At 36.3% G+C, this 25,494-nt stretch overlaps 1 protein-coding gene across 6 annotated transcripts in view; it reads left to right on the forward strand.

Moving 5' to 3' along the window:
* The window catches only part of SHOC2 (SHOC2 leucine rich repeat scaffold protein), a 110,033-nt gene that overhangs the window by 17,275 nt on the left and 67,264 nt on the right, over positions 1–25,494 (forward strand). Inside the window, exons 1-2 of one of the 6 annotated variants that reach the window (XM_045438888.1) lie at positions 14,699–14,710; positions 16,807–16,808. The exons of 4 other annotated variants lie outside the window; for them this stretch is intronic. The gene's annotated coding sequence lies outside the window, so the exon portion shown is untranslated. Of the gene's footprint in view, positions 1–9,151; positions 9,179–14,698; positions 14,711–16,806; positions 16,809–25,494 lie in introns of those variants that run through there. One more of the 6 variants, XM_045438882.1, reaches the window with a different exon arrangement.

Consider the following 25,494-nt stretch of genomic DNA (forward strand, 5'->3'; position numbering starts at 1 on the left):
ATGCTATGAAGCTTGAAATCAACCACAGGAAAAAGTCTGGAAAACCTCCAAAAGCATGGAGGTTAAAGAACACCCTACTAAAGAATGAATGCGTCAACCAGGCAATTAGAGAAGAAATCAAAAAATATATGGAAACAAACGAAAATGAAAATACAACAATCCAAACGCTTTGGGATGCTTTGGGACGCAGTGAAGGCAGTCCTGAGAGGAAAATACATTGCAATCCAGGCCTGTCTCAAGAAACAAGAAAAATCCGAAATACAAAATCTAACAGCACACCTAAAGGAAATAGAAGCAGAGCAGCAAAGACACCCCAAACCCAGCAGAAGAAGAGAAATAATAAAGATCAGAGCAGAAATAAACAATATAGAATCTAAAAAAACTGTAGAGCAGATCAATGAAACCAAGAGTTGGTTTTTTGAAAAAATAAACAAAATTGATAAACCTGTAGCCAGGCTTCTCAAAAAGAAAAGGGAGATGACCCAAATAGATAAAATCATGAATGAAAATGGAATTATTACAACCAATCCCTCAGAAATACAAGCAATTATCAGGGAATACTATAAAAAATTATATGCCAACAAACTGGACAACCTGGAAGAAATGGACAAATTCCTAAACACCCACACACTTCAAAACTCAAAGTGGAGGAAATAGAAAGCTTGAACAGACCCATAACCAGTGAAGAAATTGAATCAGTCATCAAAAATCTCCCAACAAATAAGAGTCCAGGACCAGATGGCTTTCCTGGGGAATTCTCCCAGACATTTAAAGCAGAGATAATACCTATCCTTCTCAAGCTATTCCAAAAAATAGAAAGGGAAGGAAAACTTCCAGACTCTCATTCTATGAAGCCAGTATTACTTTGATTCCTAAACCAGACAGAGACCCAGTAAAAAAAGAGAACTACAGGCTAATATCCCTGATGAATATGGATACAAAAACTCTCAATAAGATACTAGCAAATCGAATTCAACAGCTTATAAAAAGAATTATTCACCATGATCAAGTGGGATTCATTCCTGGGCTGCAGGGCTGGTTCAACATTCGCAAATCAATCAACATGATACATCACATTAATAAAAGAAAAGATAACCATATGATCCTGCCAATCGATGCAGAAAAAGCATTTGACAAAATTCAGCATCCTTTCTTAATAAAAACCCTCGAGAAAGTCGGGGTAGAAGGAACATACTTAAACATCATAAAAGCCATTTATGAAAAGCCCACAGCTAATATCATCCTCAATGGGGAAAAACTGAGAGCTTTCCCCCTGAGATCAGGAACACGACAGAGATGTCCACTCTCACCGCTGTTGTTTAACATAGTGTTGGAAGTGCTAGCATCAGCAATCAGACAACAAAAGGAAATCAAAGGCATCAGAATTGGCAAAGATGAAGTCAGGCTTTCACTTTTTGCGGATGACATGATATTATACATGGAAAATCCGATAGACTCCACCAAAAGTCTGCTAGAACTGATACATGAATTCAGCAAAGTTGCAGGATACAAAATCAACGTACAGAAATCAATTGCATTCTTTTTTGTTTGTTTTTTTTAATCAGTTGCATTCTTATACAATAATAAGCAACAGAAAGACAAATAAAGAAACTGATCCCATTCACAATTGCACCAAGAAGCATAAAATACCTAGGAATAAATCTAACCAAAGATGTAAAAGATCTGTATGCTGAAAATTATAGAAAGCTTATGAAGGAAATTGAAGAAGATACAAAGAAATGGAAAAACATTCTGTGCTCATGGGTTGGAAGAATAAATATTGTTAAAATATCAATACTACCCAAAGCTATCTACACATTCAATGCAATCCCAATCAAAATTGCACCACCATTCTTCTCGAAGCTAGAACAAGCAATCCTAAAATTCATATGGAACCACAAAAAGCCCTGAATAGCCAAAGTAATTTTGAAGAAGACCAAAGCAGGAGGCATCACAATCCCAGACTTTAGCCTCTACTACAAAGCTGTCATCATCAAGACAGCATGGTATTGGCACAAAAAACAGACACATAGACCAATGGAATAGAAAAGAAACCCCAGAACTAAACCCACAAAAGTATGGCCAACTAATCTTTGACAAAGCAGGAAAGAATATCCAATGGAAAAAAGACAGTCTCTTTAACAAATGGTGCTGGGAGAACTGGACAGCAACATGCAGAAGAATGAAACAAGACCACTTTCTTACACCATTCACAAAAATAAACTCAAAATGGATAAAGGACCTGAATGTGAGACAGGAAACCATCAAAACCCTAGAGGAGAAAGCAGGAAAAGACCTCTCTGACCTCAGCCACAGCAATTTCTTACTTGACACATCCCCAAAGGCAAGGGAATTAAAAGCAAAAGTGAACTATTGGGACCTCATGAAGATAAAAAGCTTCTGCACTGCAAAGGAAACAATCAACAAAACTAAAAGGCAACCAACGGAATGGGAAAAGATATTTGCAAATGACATCGGACAAATGGCTAGTATCCAAAATCTATAAAGAGGTTACCAAACTCCACACCCAAAAAACAAATAATCCAATGAAGAAATGGGCAGAAAACATGAATAGACACTTCTCTAAAGAAGGCCTCCAGATGGCCAACAGGCACATGAAAAGATGCTCAACATCGTTCCTTATCAGGTAAATACAAATTCAAAACCACACTCAGATATCACCTCATGCCAGTCGGAGTGGCCAAAATGAACAAATCAGGAGACTATAGATGCTGGAGAGGATGTGGAGAAACGGGAACCATCTTGCACTGTTGGTGGGAATGCAAACTGGTGCAGCCACTCTGGAAAACGGTGTGGAAGTTCCTCAAAAAATTAAAAATAGACCTACCCTATGACCCAGCAGTAGCACTGCTAGGAATTTACCCAAGGGATACAGGAGTACTGATGCATAGGGGCACTTGTACCCCCAATGTTTATAGCAGCACTCTCAACAATAGCCAAATTGTGGAAAGAGCCTAAATGTCCATCCACTGATGAATGGATAAAGAAATTGTGGTTCATATACACAATGGAGTACTACGTGGCAATGAGAAAGAATGAAATATGGCCCTTTGTAGCAACGTGGATGAAACTGGAGAGTGTGATACTATGTGAAATAAGCCATACAGAGAAAGACAGATACCATATGTTTTCACTCTTATGTGGATCCTGAGAAACTTAACAGAAACCCATGGGGGAGGGGAAGAAAAAAAAAAAAAAGAGGTTAGAGTGGGAGAGAGCCAAAGCATAAGAGACACTTAAAAATTGAGAACAAACTGAGGGTTGATGGCGGGGGGGGGGGGGGGTGGGAGGGAGGGGAGAGTAGGTGATGGGTATTGAAGAGGGCATCTTTTGAGATGAGCACTGGGTGTTGTATGGAAACCAATTTGACAATAAATTTCATATGTTAAAAAAATAAAAATAAAAAATAAAATGTGTATTAGTTTTGACCAAACAGTTCTGCTTTCAGGAATCTGCCTTGCAGAAATAGTAGGTCCTGTTTGTGACTATTTATGCTCAAAAAGCACTATTTACTGCCCCCCCCAAATATATATATTTATATATATATTGATGTTTATTATATCTTTGAGATAGCGCGAGCAGGGGAGGGGCAGAGAGAGAGGGAGACGGGATTCAAAGCAGGCTCTGCACTGACAGCAGAGAACCCAATGCTGGGTTCTAACTTAAACCATGAGATCATGACCTGAGCCAAAGTTGGACGCTTAATCAACCAAGCTACGCAGGGACCCCATATATATTTTTTTAATGAAAAAAAAAAGTAAATGAAAAAAGGCAAATAGAAACAACCTAAATGTCAGTCGATAGGAGAATGATTATATTATAGTTATACCACAAGTCATAGCAATGAAAAGAAATGAAGTATATTTGTATTCTTGTGTGGAAAGAGTCCATAACTTACTGCCTAATGCAAAAAATTATAATTTCATACATAAATTTGTATTATGCATATGCTATCATTTCAGGTATCTATATTATATTCCATTGTGTGGCACTATAATTTATGGAGACTACTGATGCCTGTGTTTCCAATGTTTTGCTATATGCACATTGCTGTGAACATTTTTTTGTATATGTCTTTGAATTGTTGTCTCCAAAGATAAGTTTCTTTTTATTTTTTAATTATTTTAATCTTTTTTTAATGCGTATTTTTGAGAGAGAGTGATGTGAGGCTCAAACTCACAAACCATGAGATCTGAGCTGAAATCAAGAGTTGGACACTTAACTGACTGAGCCACCCAGGCACCCCTAATTTTAATTTTTTTTTTTTTTTTTTTTTTTTTTTTTGAGAACACGAGCAGGAGAGGGGGTGGGGGTCCCTGGAGAAAGAGAATCTTAAGCAGGGTCTACGCTCTGTGTGGAGCCCGATGTAGGTAGGGCTCAATCCTATGAGCCTGGGATCGTGACCTGAGAGTTCGAAGCTCAACCCACCGGGCCACCCAGGAGCCCTCTTTTGTATTTTATGTGGTAACATTAAATATCTGAACTCCTGTAGATGCTTTGGTGGAGAAAATACATTTGTCTCTGAGAGTGTTACTTGTGACCTGTGATCTGAGTAAATATACCTTAGGCATGGAAGTCAGAGAACTAACCAGAAAAGTAGCACTGTGTTCAGTCAACCTAAATTCTTTAAGGTTTTTTTTTTATGTTGATTTTTAAGAGAGAGAGAGAGAGAGCGCGCGCGCGCATGTGAGTGGGGGAGGGGCAGAGAGAGAGGGAGACACAGAATTCAAAGTGGGCTCCAGGCTCTGAGCTTTCAGCACAGAGCCTGACGCGGGGCCCGATCTCACAAACTGCAAGATCATGACCTGAGCCAAAGTCAGATGCTTAACCGAGTGAGCCACCCAGGTGCCCCAATTCTTTAAGGTTTTTAAATTTAAGTAGTAATTTTTAGCTAACCAATACATGCTTATGGTACAAAATCTAAAAGATACAGAAGTGTAAAGCAAATGCTCTCACTCTGCAGCCTCTCTGCATATTTTCCTTTCCTGGGAAACCACTACCAGTTTTGTGTGTTCTTCCACAGATATTTTATACATATATATGTATATATTTTTTTCATAAATGGTAACATGATGTTGTTTTAAAGCTGAGTTTTCCTTACTTAACTATAATGAATCTAAAACTTCCACAGTGTTTTATATGTTGTAGGCTCTGTTCTATCAAGTGTTTGGATATTCATTGTTAGTCTTCATCACAGCCTTGAGAGGCAGGTAGTATTATTATCCCCTTCACACAGAGAAGGAAACTGAGGCACAGAAACCTTAACATGCTAGTAAGTTGGGGAGTTGGAAGTTGTGGAACTCCCAAGAGTCTGGCTGCAGAGCCTTTAGCATTAGCTAGTATGCTTTACTGTCTGACTTGAAACAAGTGAGAAACGTACATAGTTGGTACAGCATACTTTTTAGTAAATATATAGTATTTCATTGAATAAACAATAGTTTAACCATAACGGAGATAAACTCCCGTTGGACGTGTGTTGTTGGACATATAGATTGTTTCGGTATGTTGCTGTTACAAATAATGCTGTAGTGAATATCTTTGTGCCTATATCTTTAGAATGCCTGTTTCATTTTTTTTTTTATTTATTTTTTTCAACGTTTATTTATTTTTGGGACAGAGAGAGACAGAGCATGAACGGGGGAGGGGCAGAGAGAGAGGGAGACACAGAATCGGAAACAGGCTCCAGGCTCTGAGCCATCAGCCCAGAGCCTGACGCGGGGCTCAAACTCAGGGACCGCGAGATCGTGACCTGGCTGAAGTCGGACGCTTAACCGACTGCGCCACCCAGGCGCCCCTAACTGTTGCCATTTATACTAAACTGTATTCTTAGACTGGATATAAATTCTTGAGTCATACCTTTTTTAAACCCTTGGAGTTCTTAATAGGTATTGCTCTACTTTTTTTTTTTTAGCATTGAGTCCCTCCTTCCCTCCATTTTTGGGTAGTAATGATTTTGCCTAGGTTCTCAAAGAATTCTGTTTATTTATTTGTGGTTTTATTTTTATTTTTAAGCAATCTCTATGCCCAGTGTGGGGCTTGAACTCATGACCTCAAGATCAAAAGTCGCCTGCTCTTAAAGAGAAGAGAAAAGAAAGAAAAGTTGCATGCTTTACTGACTGAGCCAGCTCGGTGTCTCATGAAGAATTCTCTTTAAATGTTCAAGTACAATAAAATTTTTTCTTAGGAAAAGATGTGCCCTTTTCAACTGTATGATTTCTTGTTCAGTTCTGGCTCTCCTGTGTATCCAATAATGCTAGATAAAGTCTTTGAAATCTTCAGATGTTCCAAACAAGGGGTTGTTGGGCTGCCCTTCTGGCTATGCCATGTACCTTAGTTAGAGAACTGAGCTGTGATAGTTTTGAGATGTGAAGCTGCAAACCTCTCCTTTGTTTGACCTCTTCCAGCATCCCTCTTTACCTTCACTGAAAATGGCAGCCTTCTCATATATGTGGTTAGGGATGCCTCTTGGTTAGGGATGGAGATGTATTTTTTGTTTCTATTTCTCATACTACTAGTTGTTTTGAGATTTTTCAGAGGAGAAAGGGTCCACGCCATCTTAACATTGCCATTTTCAAACTGGAAATTGCAAGGGCTGTAGTCCAGTTTTATCAGAATTAAGATCATTTACAAATGTAGGGAATAAAATAAGTGCTGATGTAGTTTTCTGAAAGGCAAAAACAATTCATTTCTTTTAGATCAAATTCTTTTAGTTCTTTCAGATCAGATTTTTTCATTAAAAATCAAAATTTAACATTTGATTTTGATTATATCACTTTGTATTTATGAAGCCTTGTATGCTACATAGCACCAAGAACGAGACTAGAGACTAATGACTCTAGTTAGAGTGCTCAATAATTCTTTAATTTTAGGTGTTGATTCCTTTTTCAGTTGGGTTTGAAAATCGAACTTTTTTTTTTTTTTTTTTTTTTAAGTAGGCGCCATGCCCAATGTGAGGCTTGAACTCACAGACCTGGAATCAAGTGTCTCATGCTCTTCCAACTGAGACAGCCAGGCGCCTCTAGAAATTGAACTTTCATGCTTTAGCTACTACCACTAATCTAGTATTCTGAATGGCATCTTGTTTTTCTTTTCAAAAAATTTTTTTAGATTTAAAATTTTTAAATTTTGAAAGAGGGGGGTGGGAGAGGAGCAGAGTGGGGGGTGGAGAGAGAATGAGAATCCCAAGCAGCTCCACGTTGTGTGTGCAGAGCCCGATGTGGGGCTTGAACTCAGGAAATGTGAGATCATGACCTGAACTGAAATCAAGAGTCAGGTGCTTAACTGACTGAGCTACCCAGGTGCCCTGGCATCTTGTTTTTCAAGAGAAATGTGAGTTTATTTTCTTCACTTAATGACTCTATTAAAAGAAATATGGTTGAAAAATCTTAATAGCTGGTGGGCAAGCTTTCTTCTAGTCTCTGATTTGAACATAATCTTGTATTCATTTGACCTTGTTCTGTTTTACCTATCCATTAGCAAGAGCAGGATGACTGCTTGGAGAAACTAGGTATTTTTTTTTTCATTCCATTCCTTCTGTATGTTGGAATGTATTACTTTCTTAGCTTCAAATACAAATACATTCTATTAGCCTTATAGAAAATTTTAATGCCTGATTATTGGAGATTTCATGGTTTAGTCTTTGTTATTCCAGTTACTCTGGTGTTTTTTAAATCTTAAATTTTTAATAATTTTGTAAAATTCTATCTGTTTTAATGCTGATCTAGGTTTACTAAATATTTGTAGTTTGAGCACTTGAAACGCTATGAGATGTTACAGATATTCCTTAGAAATGGTTTTTTGATCCAAATGTATTGGGAAATCTTGTATATTCTCTATCAGAGTGTACTTTTTTTTTTTTTAATTTATTCATTTTTGAGTGAGAGACAGCATGAGCAGGGGAGGGGCAGAAAGAGAAGGGAGACACAATCTGAAGCAGGCTCCAGGCTCTGAGCTGTTAGCACAGAGCCCAACGTGGGGCTTGAACTCACAAATTGCGAGATCATGACCTGAGCTGAAGCCAGACCCCCAATCAACTGAGCCACCTAGGTGCCCCCACGGAGTACATTTTCATATCAAAAACAGATCATTTCTGCTGTAAGGACAACAGTATAATTATGTTTGAAACACATCCTAACTATAAGCCTGTTTGACCATGGAAGTAAATGTTGTAGAAATACATTTTGAGAAATACTAAGAATATAAATGCGTTGTTAGGGTATTCCAAAACGTCTGTTTGCATGATGATTATTACCTGTAGTCATGGGGACCTAATGAACTTTTTAATAGGGATAAATTGTAAGTACTTTCTCACCTTGTTAATCTACTCAACACAATTACAATAGTACCTTTACAGTAATCTTCAGGGTTTGTTTTTTGACCTGGACATTATGTTAGAATTGGTCTTCCAGTCTGAAAGTACTTCTTGAGTACTACTATGTGTCGAACACCCAGTATTGGTCCTTGGAACTACTTCCTGCTGACTTAGCAGTAGGAGTTTTAGAGCCTTAAGGTACCTGTGAGATCATGTAGCCCCTAAACTCATTTTTCAGATGAAAAAACTGAGGCCTTTAAACGTAGCCATGCTCAGGTCACACTGTAATTAATCAAGGGTTTTGGAGACCAAACCTTACAGCTCCAGATCTTTTGGTCTTTTTTTGACTACATTTTCTTTTCAATATATTACTTTTAATCACATTCCTTTTAAGATTCAGATTAGTAAAGAGATACATCCATTTAACATGAGAATTTGGGTTAGATTATAAGGTGGGTAAAATTTAATATAGATAGAACTTCCCAAGTAAGTCTCTGGACATCTAGATCTCCCTTCACATATCTGAATTATTCTTTCTTTTAGTTAAGGGAAAAAAATAGTTTTAAAGTAAGCATGTACTGTTAGTATTATTACTAAGGACTAATTAGTGCTAGATTTTAATAATTGGTGCCTAGGTCAAGGATGCATGAGTCAGGTTCTTTTCTAAATTGATCTGCATAATCACTTCCTAGTGGTCAGTTATGGAAACATTTATTTATATGTTCTATTAATGGAAAACTGGACCTAAATGACTGTAGGATTTAACATACTGAGTTTAAATTATAAAATATATTCTTTTTGTCATACTTTTCAGGAAGATACCACTCAGTAGAAAATGAACTCAAGGTAATGTGAATTATGCATTAAGACATATGTTATGGGGAGAAATTTCTCTTTTAAAAGTCAGTAAAGTACTAGTGTGGTCTATAGAATTAGGTGTTAGATGAGGGGAGAAATAATTTTTTTAGGATATTTAGATTTTCTGTATTTTGTTGGCTCTTTTTAGTCAACATTTCCTCAGACTATAGAAAGCAGTCCTATCTTCAAGTCTTGTTCTGTCAAAAATGTTCCTTGGTTCATGTTTATTTACATCATTATTTATACCTATTTAATGTATTCTGAAATGGTATAGACATGGGTTAAGACATGGGTTTTGGAATCAGAACTTTGTTACTCTTATGACTTTGCTTTATGATCTATGTGATCTTTAATAAGTAATTTGATTGTTCTTGAGCCTCATTTTTTTTCTGTAAGTGGGGATTAATCTGCCTCAGAATTGTTGCAAGGACTGAGTGAGAAAACAGCTAAAAGCACCTAGTACAGTGCCTGGTATGTAGTAAGTACTCAGTAAATATTATCTCTTGTTGCTCATGATGTTATTGTCAGATTCACACCAGAGTGTGGCAAACAATTTAACTTCCATAAATCTTGGTTGACTCCTCTGTTAATGGGAAGAATACTTTGGGTGCTTACTTCACACTTATTTTGGAAATCGAATGTGATCACGTGATAGCAGTTATAAACTCTCAACCTATCTGAGCTGAGGTAACAAATCTTATACCATTAGGACCAAACAGGTAAAAACAGGGAATGGAAATCTGCCTTTTGGGAAAGAGTTTAGCTGAGGGCTTCAAGACATACCTTACTCCCTTCTACTCCCTTCTTCCCTACCCACCCCCCACCCCTACATCACTCCCAATTCCCATGTCTTTTCCAGATAGAGGGATAAGCACTTAAATGAACAGTGTGGGATATATATATATATTTTTTTAAATCTTCTTTGTTCTTAAACAGATGTGTAACTCTCACATAAATTACAAACTTTCTTCTAACAAAGACCCCCCCCAAACTTATGTTAAGAAGCCATACTTTCTGAAAAGCTTTACTTGAATCATATGCCCACCAGCCATCCATTAGGTGTTCATTTCTCTGTATCCTTACTGCAATGTTTTATATTTTCATCAATTTGATGTATTATTTCTTATTGTATTTTTTAAGATAAGTTTTTTATTTTATTTTTAATTTTTTTTTAAGTTTATTTATTTTTGACAGAGACAGAGTGCGAGCATGAGCTGGGGAGGGGCAGAGAGAGAGAGAGGGAGACACAGAATCCGAAGCAGGCTCCAGGCTCCAAGCTGTCAGCACCAGAGCCTGACACAGGGCTCGAACTCACGAGCTGTGAGATCATGACCTGGGCCGAAGTCAGACTCTTAACCGACTGAGCCATCCAGGTGCCCCTCTTATTGTATTTTTAAATGCATGTTCTTCTGATGACTAGTAAAGATAATTTTCTAGATCTTTCATATAGCCAAAGGTAGGATTCAGAATCCGTTTACTTTTATTTTTATTTTTTATACTTCTTTAATTTTTTACCTTCTTAAATTTATATCCAAGTTAGTTCCATATAGTGCAGTAATGATTCCAGGAGTAGAATCCATTGATTGATCCCCCACATATAATACTCAGTGCTCATCCCAACAAGTGTCCTCCTTAATGCCCCTTGCCCATTTAGCCCATCCCCCCACCCACAATCCCTCCAGCAAAACTGTTTGTTCTCTGTATTTAAGAGTCTCTTATGTTTTGTCCCTCTTCCTGTTTTTATATTATTTTTGCTTCTCTTCTCTTATGTTCATCTGTTTTGTATCTTAAATTCCACATCTGAGTGAAGTCATATATTTGTCTTTCTCTGACTAATTTTGCTTAGCATGATACACTGTAGATCCATCCACATTGTTGCAAATGGCAAGATTTCATTCTTTTTGATTGCCAAGTAATATTACACTGTGTGTGCATGCGTGTGTGCGCACATACACACAACACATCTTTATTCATCAGTAAATGGGACACTTGGGCTCTTTCCATACTTTACCTATTATTGATAGTGCTGCTATAAACATTGGGGTGCATGTGCCCCTTCGAAACAGCACACCTGTATCCTTTGGATAATACCTAGTAGCGTAATTGCTGGGTCATAGGGTAGTTCTATTTTTAATGTTTTGAGGAAGCTCCATACTGTTTTCCAAAGTGCCTGTACCAGTTTGCATTCCTACCAGCAATGCAAAAGGGGTTCCTCTTTCTCCGCATCCTCGCCAACATCTGTTGTTCCTGAGTTGTTAATGTTAGCCATTCTCACTGGTTTGAGGTGGTATCTCATTGTGGTTTTGATTTGTATTTCCCTGATGATGAGTGATGTTGGGGATCTTTTCATGTGTCTGTTAGCCATCTGGATGTCTTCTCTGGAAAAGTGTCTATTCATGTTTTTTGCCCATTTCTTCACTGGATTATTTGTTTTTTGGGTGTTGAGTTTGAGAAGTTCTTTATAGATTTTGGATACTAACCCTTTATCTGATATGTCATTTGCAAATATCTTCTCCCATTCCGTCGGTTGCCTTTTACTTTTGCTGATTGTTTCCTTCGCTGTGCAGAAGCTTTTTATTTTGATGGGGTCCCAGTAGTTCATTTCTGCTTTTGTTTCCCTTGCCTCTGGAGATGTGTTGACTAAGAAGTTGCTGTGGCCAAGATCAAAGAGGTTTTTGCCTGCTTTCTCCTCGAGGATTTTGATGGTTTCCTGTCTTACATTTAGGTCTTTCATCCATTTTGAGTTTATTTTTTGTGTATGGTGTAAGAAAGTGGTCCAGGTTCATTCTGCGTGTCGCTGTCTAGTTTTCCCAGCACCATTTGCTGAAGAGACTGTCTTTTTTTGCATTGGATATTCTTTCCTGCTTTGTCAAAGATTACTTGGCCCTACATTTGTGGGTCCATTTCTGGGTTCTCTATTCTGTTGCATTGATCTGAGTGTCAGCTTTTGTGCCAGTCCTATACTGTCTTGTTGATTACAGCTTTGTAATACAGCTTGAAGTCTGGGATTGTGATGCCTCCTGCTTTGGTTTTCTTTTTCAAGATTGCTTTGGCTGTTTGGGGTCTTTTCTGGTTCCATGCAAATTTTAAGATAGTTTGTTCCAGCTCTGTGAACAATGCTGGTGTTATTTTGATAGGGATTGCATTGAATTCGTAGACTGCTTTGGGTAGTATTGACATTTTAACAATATTTGCTCTTCCAATCCATGAGCCTGGAATATTTTTCCACTTTTTTGTGTGTGTGACGTCTTCAATTTCTTTCATAAGCTTTCTCTCGTTTCCAGTGTATAGATTTTTCACCTCTTTCATTAGATTTATTTCTAGGTATTTTATGGTTTTTGGTGCAATTGTAAATGGGATCGATTCCTTGATTTCTCTTTCTGTTGCTTCATTGTTGGTGTATAGGAACACAACCGATTTCTGTGCATTGATTTTATATCCTGCAACTTTGCTGATTCATGGATCAGTTCTAGCAGTGTTTTTGTGGAATCTTTTGGGTTTTCCATGTAGAGTATCCTGTCATCTGCGAAGAGTGCAAGTTTGACCTCCTCCTGGCCATTTTGGATGCCTTTTATTTCCTTGTGTTGTCTGATTGCTGAGGCTAAGACTTCCAATACTGTGTAGAATAACAGTGGCAAGAGTGGACATCCCTGTCTTGTTCCTGACCTTAGGGGGAAAGCTCTCAGTTTTTCCCCATCGAGGATGATATTAGTGTTGGGTCTTTCATATATGGCTTTTATGATCTCGAGGTATGATCCTTTTATCCATACTTTCTTGAGGGTTTTTATCAAGAAAGGATGCTGTATTTTGTCAAATGCTTTTTCTGCATCTATGGAGAGGATCATGTGGTTCTTGTCCTTTCTTTTACTGATGTGATGAATCACATTGATTTAACCAGGCCTGCATCCCAGGTATAAATCCTACTTGGTCATGGTGAATAATTCTTCCAATGTATTGTTGGATCCGGTTGACTAATATCTTGTTGAGGGTTTTTGCATCCATGTTCATCAGGGAAATTGGTCTATAGTTCTGCTTTTTAGTGGGGTCATTGTCTGGTTTTGGAATCAAGGTAATGCTGGCTTCATAGAAAGAGTTTGGAAGTTTTCCTTCCATTTCTATTTTTTGGAACAGCTTTAAGAGAATGGGTGTTAACTCTTCCTTAAATGTTTGGTAGAATTCCCCTGGAAAGCCATCTGGCCCCGGACTCTTGTGTTTTGGGAGATTTTTGATTAGTAATTCGGTTTATTTACTGGTTATGGGTCTGTTCAAATTTTCTATTTCTTCCTGTTTCACTTTTGGTAGCTTATTGTTTCTAGGAATTTGTCCATTTCTTCCAGATTGCCCATTTTATTGGCATGTAATTGTTCATAATATTCTCTTATTATTATTTCTGCTGTGTTGGTTGTGATCTCTCCTCTTTCATTCTTGGGTCCTTTTTGTTTTTGATCAAACTGATTAGAGGTTCATCCATTTTTTTTTTTTAATATATGAAATTTATTGTCAAATTGGTTTCCATACAACACCCAGTGCTCATCCCAAAAGATGCTCTCTTCAATACCCATCACCCACCCTCTCCTCCCTCCCACCCCCCATCAATTTATCCATTTTGTTAATTCTTTCAGAGTACCAGCTTCCAGTTTCATTGATCTATTTTTTTTTTATTGGTTTTGATGGCATTGATTTTTGCTCTGATATTTATGATTTCCTGTCTTCTGCTGGTTTTGGGTTTTATATGCTGTTTTTTTCCCCCCAGCTCTTTAAGGGGTAAGGTTAGGTTGTGTATCTGAGACCTTTCTTCCTTCTGTACATAGGCTTGGATTGCTATATACTTTCCTCTTATGACCGAAATGGCAGTAATTTCTTAAAGTTTAATGCAATGTAGATTTTAAAACTATTATCATTGAAGTTTCCCCCCTTTTTATTTAGAAGTGGTAAACTCATAGGAAGTTGCAAAAATAGTACTTCACTCAGCTTCCCCCATTGTTGGCATTTTATATAATTGTAGTGCATTGTCAAAATAGGAAGTTGACATTGATATATTATTTTTTACTAGATGATAGACCTTATTCATTTTTTTTGACATTTTTTTAGGTATTCATTTGGGTGTGTCCATAATTCTGTGCTTTTAAGTCCCATGTATAGAGTCCTATAAGCACAGTCAAGATATAGACTGGTTTCATTATCACAAAGGAACTCCCTCTCCACCTTGTCCTATCCTGACAATTACTGTTCTGTTCTCTATTTGTATAGTTTTTCATTTGAAAAATCTTGTATACATGGAATTACAAAGTTTGTAACCTTTTGAGATTGACTTCTTCATTGAGCATAATACCCTTGAGATCCATTCAGGTTATTGAATGTATCAGTAGTTCATTCCTTTTTGTTGCTGAGCAGTGTTATTACATTGTGTTGAATATATCAGAGTTTGTTTAACCATTCACCCACTGAAGGAGATTTGGCTTGATTCTTTTCTTTTCTTTTTTTTTTTGCCATTACAAATGAATAGTATGGGGCGCCTGAGTGACTCAGCTGGTTAAGCGTCCCACTCTTGATTTTGGCTCAGGTCATGATCTTGCAATTTGTGGGATTGAGCCTTGCTTTGGGCTCTTGCACTGACAGCGTGGAGCCTAATTGGGATTCTTTTCTCCCCCTCTCTCTGCCCTTCTCCTGCTCATGTTCTCTGTCTCTCTCTCTCAAAATAAATAAAAATAAACATTAAAAAAATTCAAATATTATTGACATTTGGTGTGCAGTTTTTTGCCTGTATGTGTGAACATAAATATGTTTCTGGGGTAAATGCCAGAGTGAAATTTCTGGGTCATATATGGTAAGTGTACAGTTAATTTTATAAGTAACTACTAAACTATTTCTTCACATACCTGGTTTCTCTGCATCCTTGTTAGCATTTGGTATTACCACATTTTAAGGTACTCTGATAGGTGTGTAGTGATACTGGTTTTAATTTGCATTTGCCTAGTGACCAATGATGTTGAACATTTTATTTTTGCCATTTTACCATCTGTATTTCCTCTTTGGCCAAAGGTTTGTTATGTATCTTTGCCCATTTTTTAATTGGGTTGTTTTTTTAATGTTGTTTTGAGAGTTCTTTATGTGTTTGGATTAAGTCAACAAATTCGACTGTGTGGTTTGCAAATATTTTCTCCCATAGTTTATCTTTACATCCTACTAACAGGGTCTTTTGCGGTGTGAAATTTTTAAATTTTAATGAAGTGGGATTTATGAGTTTTTTCTTTTATAAATTGTGCTTTTTATGACTTACACCTGTCAAATCTAGGCCCCAAAGATTTTCTCATTTGTTTACCTCTCAAAGTTGTTAGGTTTATATTTTACTATCCATGATTTTGAATTAACTTATTTAATTTACTTTCTAATTATTGAATTAAGTTTTTATCAGTGAGATTTAGTGTGAGGCTCTTTCTCCCTTTTTCACTTATCCTATGAATGTCTGAGTTCATCTAATGAACTTTTCATTCTGTTAAAATAAAATTCATTGATCTGTCTTGTACTTTCAATGGATCTTTTATCCATGTGTGGTTTTTAAGTCATCATACATTAAGTAATCATAAATGATTTTAAATAATCATACATTAAGTAATCATGCATGATTTTAAGTAATTATACATTAAGTAATTAACTGGAAGATACTGGTTTATTGAGTTATACAGATTTTCTAAATGTTGATACCTTTTATTCTCGAGTATTTCAAAAAATCCACATTTGTTAATAAGGTCACTTTTTTTTTAAAGAGAAGTCTTTAAATTGAGAAATTGAGTAGCTTTTCAAATTTGTGGTAAAGGATACATATTTTCAGAGTTCTGATTTTTGTTTTAAGGTGTAATTTTATCATTGGGTACAAATATACTCGGTTTTCTGTGCAGTGACAGACTTGATTTTCGAGAAAATCTTTGTCAGATACCCAGTCTAAACCCCAGATACACATTCCCCTTGGCCTGCTCAGTCTCTGACTTCCTTTGCCAGGGAATTGGATCCCCTCTCGTGATACTCTTCTCATCTGCTTGGGCTTCTAATTTCCCTTGTGTTTTTTTGCTCTGACCCATAGATAATTTAGGAGGGTGATTTTTAATTTCTACATATATGTAAATGTTTCAAATGTTTCTGTTGATTTTTTATTTTATTCAGTTGTACTTGGACAGTGTACCTTCCTTTTTATTTATTGAGACTTTAATAATGTGATTTGTCTTGGAGGATATTTCATGTTCACTTGAACAGTCTATATTTTGCTGTTGTTGGGTGGAATGTTGATAAATTTCTCTTAGGACTAGTTGGCTTATAGTGGTGTTCAAGGCTTCTGTTTTCTTGCTTAGATCCTGTCTAGTTCTATTATTGAAAGAGTATTGAAGTCATTATTATTGTTAAATCATCTGTTTCTTCAGTTCTGTCAGTTAATGTATTTTGGTGCTCTATTAAGTGCATATATGTTTATAATTGTTACATTTTTTCATGGGTTTACCCTTTTTTTGGTTATAAAATGTTCTTTGTCTTTAGTAGTTTTTTAAAAATGTTTATTTTTGAGAGAGAGAGAGAGAGCAAGTGAGCATGGGTGAGGGGCAGACAGGGATATAGGGGACCTGAAGCGGTCTCCTCACTGACAACAGTGAGCTCGACATGGGGCTTGAACCCACGAACTATGAGATCATGACCTGAGCTGAAGTTGAATGCTCAAGTAATTGAGCCACCCAGGCATCCCTCTAGTAGTAATTTTTGTCTTAAAGTCTATTTTGTCTGATAATAGTGTAGCTGCTTCAACTCCTTTTTGGTTACTGTTGGCATGGTATACCATTTTTTGTCCTTTTACTGTTAATTTATGTTTTTTAGTCTATAGTGTCTTATAGACAGCATATAGTTAGATCACTTTTTTTTCCATCTATTCTACCAACTTCTGCCTTTTAATTTGAGAGTTTGTTCCATTCACAATTAATGTAATTATTGGTAAGGTATAATTTACATTTGCCACTTCACTGTTTTTTGTGTCTCATCTTTTTTCTCTATTTCTTCATTACTGACTTCTTTTGTGTTAACTAGATATTTTCTAGAGTACTGTTTTAATTTCTTTGTGATTCTTAGTGGTCGTCCTACAAAATTAATGCCTTAAATCCTAAGAATCTAGTTCTGATTAATATCAAGTTAATTTCAATAGTGTACGAAAACTTTGTGTCTATATACCTCCACTCCCTCCTCCTTGTTGTTGTTTATTATCATAAATGTTATATCTTTATACACATTGTGTGCCCATCAACACAGATGTACAAGTATTGTGTATGAGGTTTTGTTTTTGTTTTTGTTTTTTTGGTGGAGCCAGAAGTAGAGCCACATGTGTTTATTTAGTTTTTATTTAAATTCCAGTTAGTTAATGTAAAAGGTAGTATTCATTTCAGGTATATAATGTAGTGACTCAACGTTTCCATTCATCTTGTCTTAAATTTTGTCTTAAATTGGATAGGAGAAAAAAGCTACAAGCAAGAAATACATTTATGTGGTTCTTTATATTTATTTTCGTAGTTAATTTTACTGGTGACCTTTAGTTCTTCATTTGTATTTGAACTACTGTCTAGTGTTTTTTCATTTCAGCCTGAAGGAGTTACTTTAGTATTTCTTGTAGGACAGGGCAGCAACTAATGCTCTCAGTTTTGATTATCTGGGAATGTTTTAAGTTCATCTTCATTAAAGAATAATGCTAGATAAAGAACTCTTGATTGATAGTTGTTTTTTATTTCTTTTCAGAACTACCTTCTGACCTCCATATTTTTTGATGAGAAATCTGTTAATCTTCTTATCTGTTACACATAATGAGTTATTTCTCTTGCTGCTTTCAAGATTTTCTTTGTCATTTTGTCATTTAGCAGTTTGGTAATGGTGCCTTCAAATTCTTTGAATTTATCATACTTGGAGTTTTTAAGCTTCCTGGAGGTATGGATTAATGTGTTTCTTCAAAATTGGAAAGGAACTTTTAGCCATTATTTCTTCTAATATTTCTATGACTTTCTCTTGTCTCTTTCTCTGTCTCTCAGTAAAAATGTGTTGGCTCACTTGATGGTGTTGGACAGATTTCTGATGCTCTGTTCATTTTTATTCATTTTTTTTCCTCTTTCTGGCTGGATAATTCAATTGACCTATCTTGACGTTCACTGTTTCTTCTGCCTTCTTATACCCGTTGTTGAACCTTTATAGTGACTTTTTCATTTCGGTTATTGTACTTTCAATATCAGATTATGTTTGATTTTTCCCGCCAAATAATTTTCATCTTTTTATTCATATTCTGTATTACGTGAGACATTTTGTTGAAAAATTACATTTGGACATTTTAAATAATAAATGAACATTTAAATTATATGAACTGTTTAAATACAGAGGTTTAAATAACAAAACATGGCAACTATGGAGATTTTGTCTTTTCCCCAGGGTCTATTTTTGTTGCTGCTTGTTGTGGTGGTCGTTGGTGTAGTGACTTTTCTGAACTAAATCATTTGTGTGTGGCAACTGAAGTCTCTACTTGTTTAGCTTCGTGGTTAGCTAATGATTGAACAGATATGTCTTTAAATGCCTGGAACCAAAGAACTCTGTTGTTGGGGATGTACCTTCAGCACTCAACCAGGCATTTGACCTCTCTGCCTTAGCCTTTACTTCCTGTTTGTGCAGGGCCCCTCAGTTAAAAGAGCTTGGGGCCTTCTCAGGTTTTTCCTGAGCTTATACACAACCTTGGACGTGCACACTAACTTAAGCATGTACTTCTAGATTCCCTGGAATGTGTTGGAAGTTTTCCAAGTCCCCATGGTATCTCAATCCTAGTTTTTAAGAACTTTTGGATTAGTCTGGTGTTTGCCCCACATGTTAGCCACCACCTCAAGCAGCTGTGAGTATGAAACACTTGCCTATAAATGTTTTCAACAACACTTCTCTTGGGGAAAATGTCTTTTGCACTGGGCAAGCTGAATTAAGTCAAATATAGATGGCATTGCAAGTGGTATCTTTCTGGGAGCTACCAGACAGGCCTAATAGTAATAATTTGGGGAGAATGAAGCTTTCAGTGACCTCCAGCTTTGTTTTGCTCCCTCTGATGGCAGCTAGGCTGCACTGGGAATATGGGCTATAATTTTTCAAGGCTGCCATCTATTTAGAGAGCAGGGAATGGGACTAGGACAAGTTAAAATGTCACAAAACTTGTTCTTGCTGAGAGTCCTTCCTTTCTTCCTCCCTCCCTCCCTCCCTCCCTCCCTCCCTCCCTCCCTTCCTTCCTTCCTTCCTTCCTTCCTTCCTGCATTTCTAAAAGCACCCTGGGGCAAACTTTTGGTTAATTTTGAGAGTTCTGATAAAGTTGATTCCAAATGTTTTTGCCAGTTTCCCCATTGATTTTGTGGGGGATTGAATTTTTGGAGGTACTCACTGTGCTATTGTATTTTCTCTGATGTTACCTCCACTTGGGCTCTGACATCTTACACTGACAGGCCTCCATATTTAGATGTGGCCCCAACCCTCCAGATAATTTAAAGGTTATTGTCCTAAAAATTCAGGGATATGACAGAGTTATAAATGGTGGAAACATGCTCATTAAATATATAGGCAGCACAATACTTAGTAAGGTACTAAACTGTGGGTTTTGTAGAGTCACCTGTAAGAGCTTCATTTGCTGTCCAGTCCATATGTGCCTAATTGCCTAAAGTGACTTATCTGGATACAACAAATGTTTTACAATCCATTTCTTTAAGACCGCTGTCTTTTCAGATACAACTACTTGCAACTCTGCCTCTCGGCCTTGTGGCCTTTGACACTTTTGCTGGTTTTATATCTTTGTGTTTCACAAGGTACTCCTTGTCCTAAAGAATGTTGAAATTAAGGTATAAAAAATTACCTTTAAGATTCCTTACAGTTTGAAAAATTTTCTTACCTGTGTGAAAGATTATTTTTAATCTTGTATAAAATGAAGTTTTTAAGACTTAAATTTCCCTTCTTTGGTTAGGTTTAGATTATTTGCTTTTATTGCCTTATATTACCATTATTGTGATGACTTTTATGTTTAGGAAAAATAGAAGAAAAGATTTGGCTCTAGAAAAATCTTTTAATAATAAAGTATTCTTTTTAATGAATACATATTATCAGTAAAATATATTATAAGTAGCTTACTTTTGTGAGATGTCAGATGTAATTGTAGCCTGTTTGTTAATTGAAAGAAAAGGTTTTAGTTGACCTGCAAAATTAGACATCTGGGTTGCCTTTTTAGGTGAGCTTGGAACTTTGTTCAGAGATTAAGAAAACAAGATACTCATTGGGTCCTTCTTTTCTTCATCCACCTATTCTTAAATGTTTATCTTCCCCAGAGTACCAGTATTTTCTCATTTTTGAAAAAAAAAATTTTATGTTTATTTATTTTTGAGAGAGAGAGGCAGAGTGTGAGCAGGTGAGAGCCAGAGAGAGAGGGAGACACAGAATCTGAAGCAGTCTCCAGGCTCTGAGCTGTCAGCACAGAGCCCGACACGGGGCTCAAACTCATGAACTGTGAGATCATGACCTGAGCCGAAGTCAGATACTTAACCAACTGAGCCACCCAGGCGCCCCAATATTTTCTCATTTTATATGCCCTCTGGGGATTTTCTATTCTCAAACCTTCAGGTGCCATTATGCTATTGATACCAAAGCCATAAGCTTATTTTTAGCCTAGACCTTTCTGTTTTATTCTAAATCCTGTTTTCAGGTGTAGAGTAGATGTTTTCACGGGATCCTCAGTAGAAGTTCGTTCACAATTTTACAGGTTTTCCTTTCTGGTTCCCTAACTTGGATAATCACGCTACATGTATCTGGTTATTTAAGCCAGCAGTTTGACATTACTCTGGATCTCTTCCCATTCATGGGGAATGGGGAGGATTACTCCCATTCATCTCCAACTGGTTTCATTCATTCTGTCTCAAAAATGTCTCTTGAGTTATTCTCGTCATCTACTGTTAACCTCTGGTTTTAGTTTAAATCAGTGGTTCTCAGGTGCCTCAGACCTAATGTCCCATTTATATAACAAATTATTTTGTAATACTTCCTTTACTATACTGAAACGGTGGTAACCTACATAATTAAAAAAAATCCATGTAATTGATTAATTGAAGGGAGAAATAAAAGAAAATACACCTTTTGTTTGTCAATATGAAAATGCTCAGGCACAATACTAGAAAATAATGAACAAAAAGCTTGTACATTTAACAGTTGGAAACTTATTTGGGAGGATTGTGTTGGTGACTCAAATGCGAAGATCTGTATGGGTGTGTGATGGTCAGAAATAATAAAAAATGAAATTCTTGTAGTTCTAAGCTAAACACAGTAACTTTCCTTCTAGACTGTAGACATTGTTTTCATTCCTGAAAAGTGAAAAAATTTAGAGTTCATATGTAAAATGGTTAGGTTCTAGGGGTGCCTGGCTGGCTCAATTGGTAGAGCATGCAACTTTTGATCTTGGGGTCAAGAATTCAAGTCCCACATTGGGCATAGAGATTACTTTAAAAAATGGAGTTAGGTTCTAAGCATTAAAAATTATAAATAAGTGTTTCACCTAGGTATGTATACCTGATGAGAATTTAAAGGTTGTGCAGCGTGCAGAGATGGTTCTTCATACCTCCACACCCTGGCCCGTAATGCCAGCCACACTTCCCTAAACAGTGAGACAATGAACCTATAAATCTCAAAATACTCTTATTAAAAGTTGTTGAATTTATCATTATGTTTGGTATGGCTTCATTGCATGGTTTCCAGATTTGGTCCTGCATTGGAATCACCTTGAAAACTCTTTCAGCATACAGATTGCTGTTTTCTACCTCAGATATTTATTTTGATAGCATTCTTGGATTAGGGTTTAGGATTTCTAAGCTCCCCAAATGATTCTCCTAAAACATATCTAGCACTGATTTGGGAGCATTTGAGATTCAATCATTAGATTCTGTAGTGGCCCTCTAACTAGTTTTTCTGTCTTCTTCTAAACCCCTGACCTTTCAAAATCATTCAGAACAGTACCAGATAAATTTTTAAAAATAGGTCTGTGATCATGCCCTCTTCTTTTTCATGAGTCCTCTATTGGCTCTGCATATTTACTCTTGACAGCCCCTGAAAGTATTCTTCTAGAATATTAGGGTTTAGAGCGTAGAGTTTGAAAATTGTAGTGCTGCAGAATAAAGTCCAAATTACTAAGTTTGAATACTTAGCCTTTCAAGATTAGACAGTCTTGATTTCCAACCTTATTTTGGGGCCTAAACTCCAGGGTAGAAAAACTGCTTATGGTTCCCAGTCTGGATAATTTTCTCATGCCATTTCAAACTGCGCACACAATATCTGCCCATCCCCACAGAATGAATTTGTGAACCCCTCTTCAACTTTGAGGACTCAACTGTAGCCTCATCACAGTACTCCCCCCCCCCTTCATCTTTGTGCTCTCATATTATCTTTCCTAAAGTTTTATAACTTGCTTGTTTCCCTCTCTTTGTGAGATCACTGAAGACAAAAATATTGGTTTTTGTTTGGGTTTTTTTAGCCCCAGATAGAGTATAGTACCTGACTCATAGGTGCTTGGTGACTGAGTGGGGGTTGTTAGTTAGGATGATGGGGTTGTACTAGATGATCTCACAGGTTTTTCTAGTTTTGGTATTGATGGTATAAATATGACTGATAATTCCTTTCCCAAGAAAGTGTGTGCATTGTTTACCTTTTAATTTTTAGATTTATGTACTATGTACCTTTTAACGTAAAGACGTGAGTATTTTTTATCGTGGTGGCTGTGCAGGTGAACTGTATTGCTGTAACACTGAGATAAATAACATTAGATATAATGGACCATGTGAATAATATTCACATGGCAGGTATTGAAGTGCATTGAGAGAATATAATCATAAGTATACTATGATAGTTTATTTCATAGGTCTCCTTTGACATTGGAAGAGTTTATTCATGTTCATAGAATACCAAACTGTTTTCCAAATTGGGAAAACTTTTGCAATCCCAGTAGCAGAGTTAGGGTTCCAGTTTTTCCATATCCTTGTTAATACTTGTTATAATCAGGATACCATATTGTTTTGATTTTGCTTCCTAGCACTCTAGCCCATCCTTTGTCCCCAGGAAGGAACCTTCTCTACCTTATCTGTAAATTTTGTAGTTGTCTAGGGTCATGGTGTTTGTTATGGATGTCCTGAGTCTAGTCCTGAACTCCCCTTCCCCACCGCCCTGCTTTTGGCAGTGTTTATGGTCTTATAAACTAGCAATATGCTGATAACTCCCAAATTTGTTTTTGTCTCAAACCTCTTAGTTCCAGGATTCCCTTCTTCAGCCTCTCTGTCCATATAGAATATATTACTAAGTTTGTTAATTTTTCTTACTAAACATTTCTTGAATGTACCCACTTTCCATCTGTTGCATAATATTTTAATATAAGATCAAGTCCCACCTCGTTACTGCAGTGGTCTTCTAATTGGTCTCCTGCTTCTACTCTTTGCCTCAAAATCCATTCTCTATACAGTACTGTGAGAGATTAAAAACAGATCATGTTACTCTCTTAAAATCATTGAGTGGTTTAGAAGAAAATCTGTGCTCATTATAGCTACAAAATCCTGCGTAATCTTGTGTTCTTAAGTACAGTCTGATCTCACATAGTAAAACCTTAGCCTCCATTTAGTTCCTCTGCCTCATAATGTTCTTGCATATCTCAGCCATTACATCTTATTTTCTCTTTATGGAATGCTTTTTTTTTTCTTTTTTCTACTTGACTGTAAGCACTTTGAGGGCAGGAACCATGTCTGTTTTATTTATCACTTAGCATGATGCCTAGCACACAGAGGAGTGCAATGAATACTTTGTTAAATGCTTACATGATGTAATTATATTTCTTTTGCTTGAAGTCTTCCTTGGACTGTCAGTTAGAAACTGTTTATGTATGTCTTACTAGTACTCATCTTCTATACACATGTTATTTATAAAATGCCTGAGTAAATAAAATTTCTGTGCATTGCTTCTTTACCATATTGCCAGAATTGTGCTCCAGAATAGTCTCTAGTTCCCTTCCTCTTGGGCCCAATATAGTTATAACTCATTTACCTTTTATTTTTCCAGGGTAATGTTCACCTTCAATTCTATGATACATGTCAGTTATGTTACTGATACATGTCAGTTATGTTTTAATCAGATGAATTACAAAATAATGAAATCGTTTATTTTCAAGGAAAGAAACTACTGGAACTGTCCTTTTAATCTGACACTCAAATTCTAAGAGTACTGGTGTGACATTTGCACAACACTACTTAGCTGGATATCGGCAGGTTATACCTCAGGCTTATGGTAGCATCCACAACAGCACTGCAGATATTTTTCCTCATTCCATTCCCATTTAATTTTTTTTTTTTTTTTAACTAAAAGGTCAGTTTTTGTTAGATATGAAAATAACTAAGACTGGAGTTACTGAGTATTTTGATGTGTAATATTCTAGTTATCTTTTAACTTTATCTGGAAGACAAATGTATGCTTAGAATGTTCCTGATTTACCCACCATTATTTTATGAATGATCATTGTGTTAACTAAAGTGTATTTAAATGTATTTGTACTTAAAAGAATCTTTTCTTTCCTGGTAATGTTGATGGAATATGTGCCTTCCCAAATTGAATGATATCTGTAAATGGGTGTATTTTTTTATCTGATATTGAACAAGATTGAGAAAAATCTTTCCCCAGCCAATTTGAATTATTATTCATTTATTTAATTTTTTTTTTTTTTTTTTTAATTTTCGGGGCACCTGGGTGGCTCAGTTGGTTGAGCATCAGTCTCTTGATTTTGGCTCATCAGTCTCTTGATTTTGGCTCAAAATCAGTCTCTTGATTTTGATCCCAGGGTCGTGGGATTGAGTCCCACATTGGGCTCTGTGCTGAGTGTGGAGGCTGCTTAAGATTCTCTCTACCCCCCCTACCTCTATCCTGGAAAAAAAAAAAATTATTTTCATCATCTTTTTTTCAAAAATGAGGTTTTTAAAAGTTCAATTAAAAAAAAAACCTCTATGCTTTTTTATAATTTATATATGGTAGAGTTGTATTGACCACTGTATTTTGTTTACATTTTTCTTTTGAAATAATTTTAGATTGGTAGAATTTATAAAAATGTACAGAGTTCCCCTTCTCTGAGAAATGAAGAGAAATAAATACTCTGCATTTATTTTCACCAATAATGACATACAACTGTAGTACAATTATCAAAATCAGTAAATTGACACTGGTACAATATTATTAAGTAAACTGCAGTCTGAGATTTCACCAGT

The sequence above is a fragment of the Leopardus geoffroyi genome, chromosome D2 (assembly GCF_018350155.1).
Source record: "Leopardus geoffroyi isolate Oge1 chromosome D2, O.geoffroyi_Oge1_pat1.0, whole genome shotgun sequence".
In the NCBI taxonomy this organism is placed as follows: Eukaryota; Metazoa; Chordata; class Mammalia; order Carnivora; family Felidae; genus Leopardus; species Leopardus geoffroyi.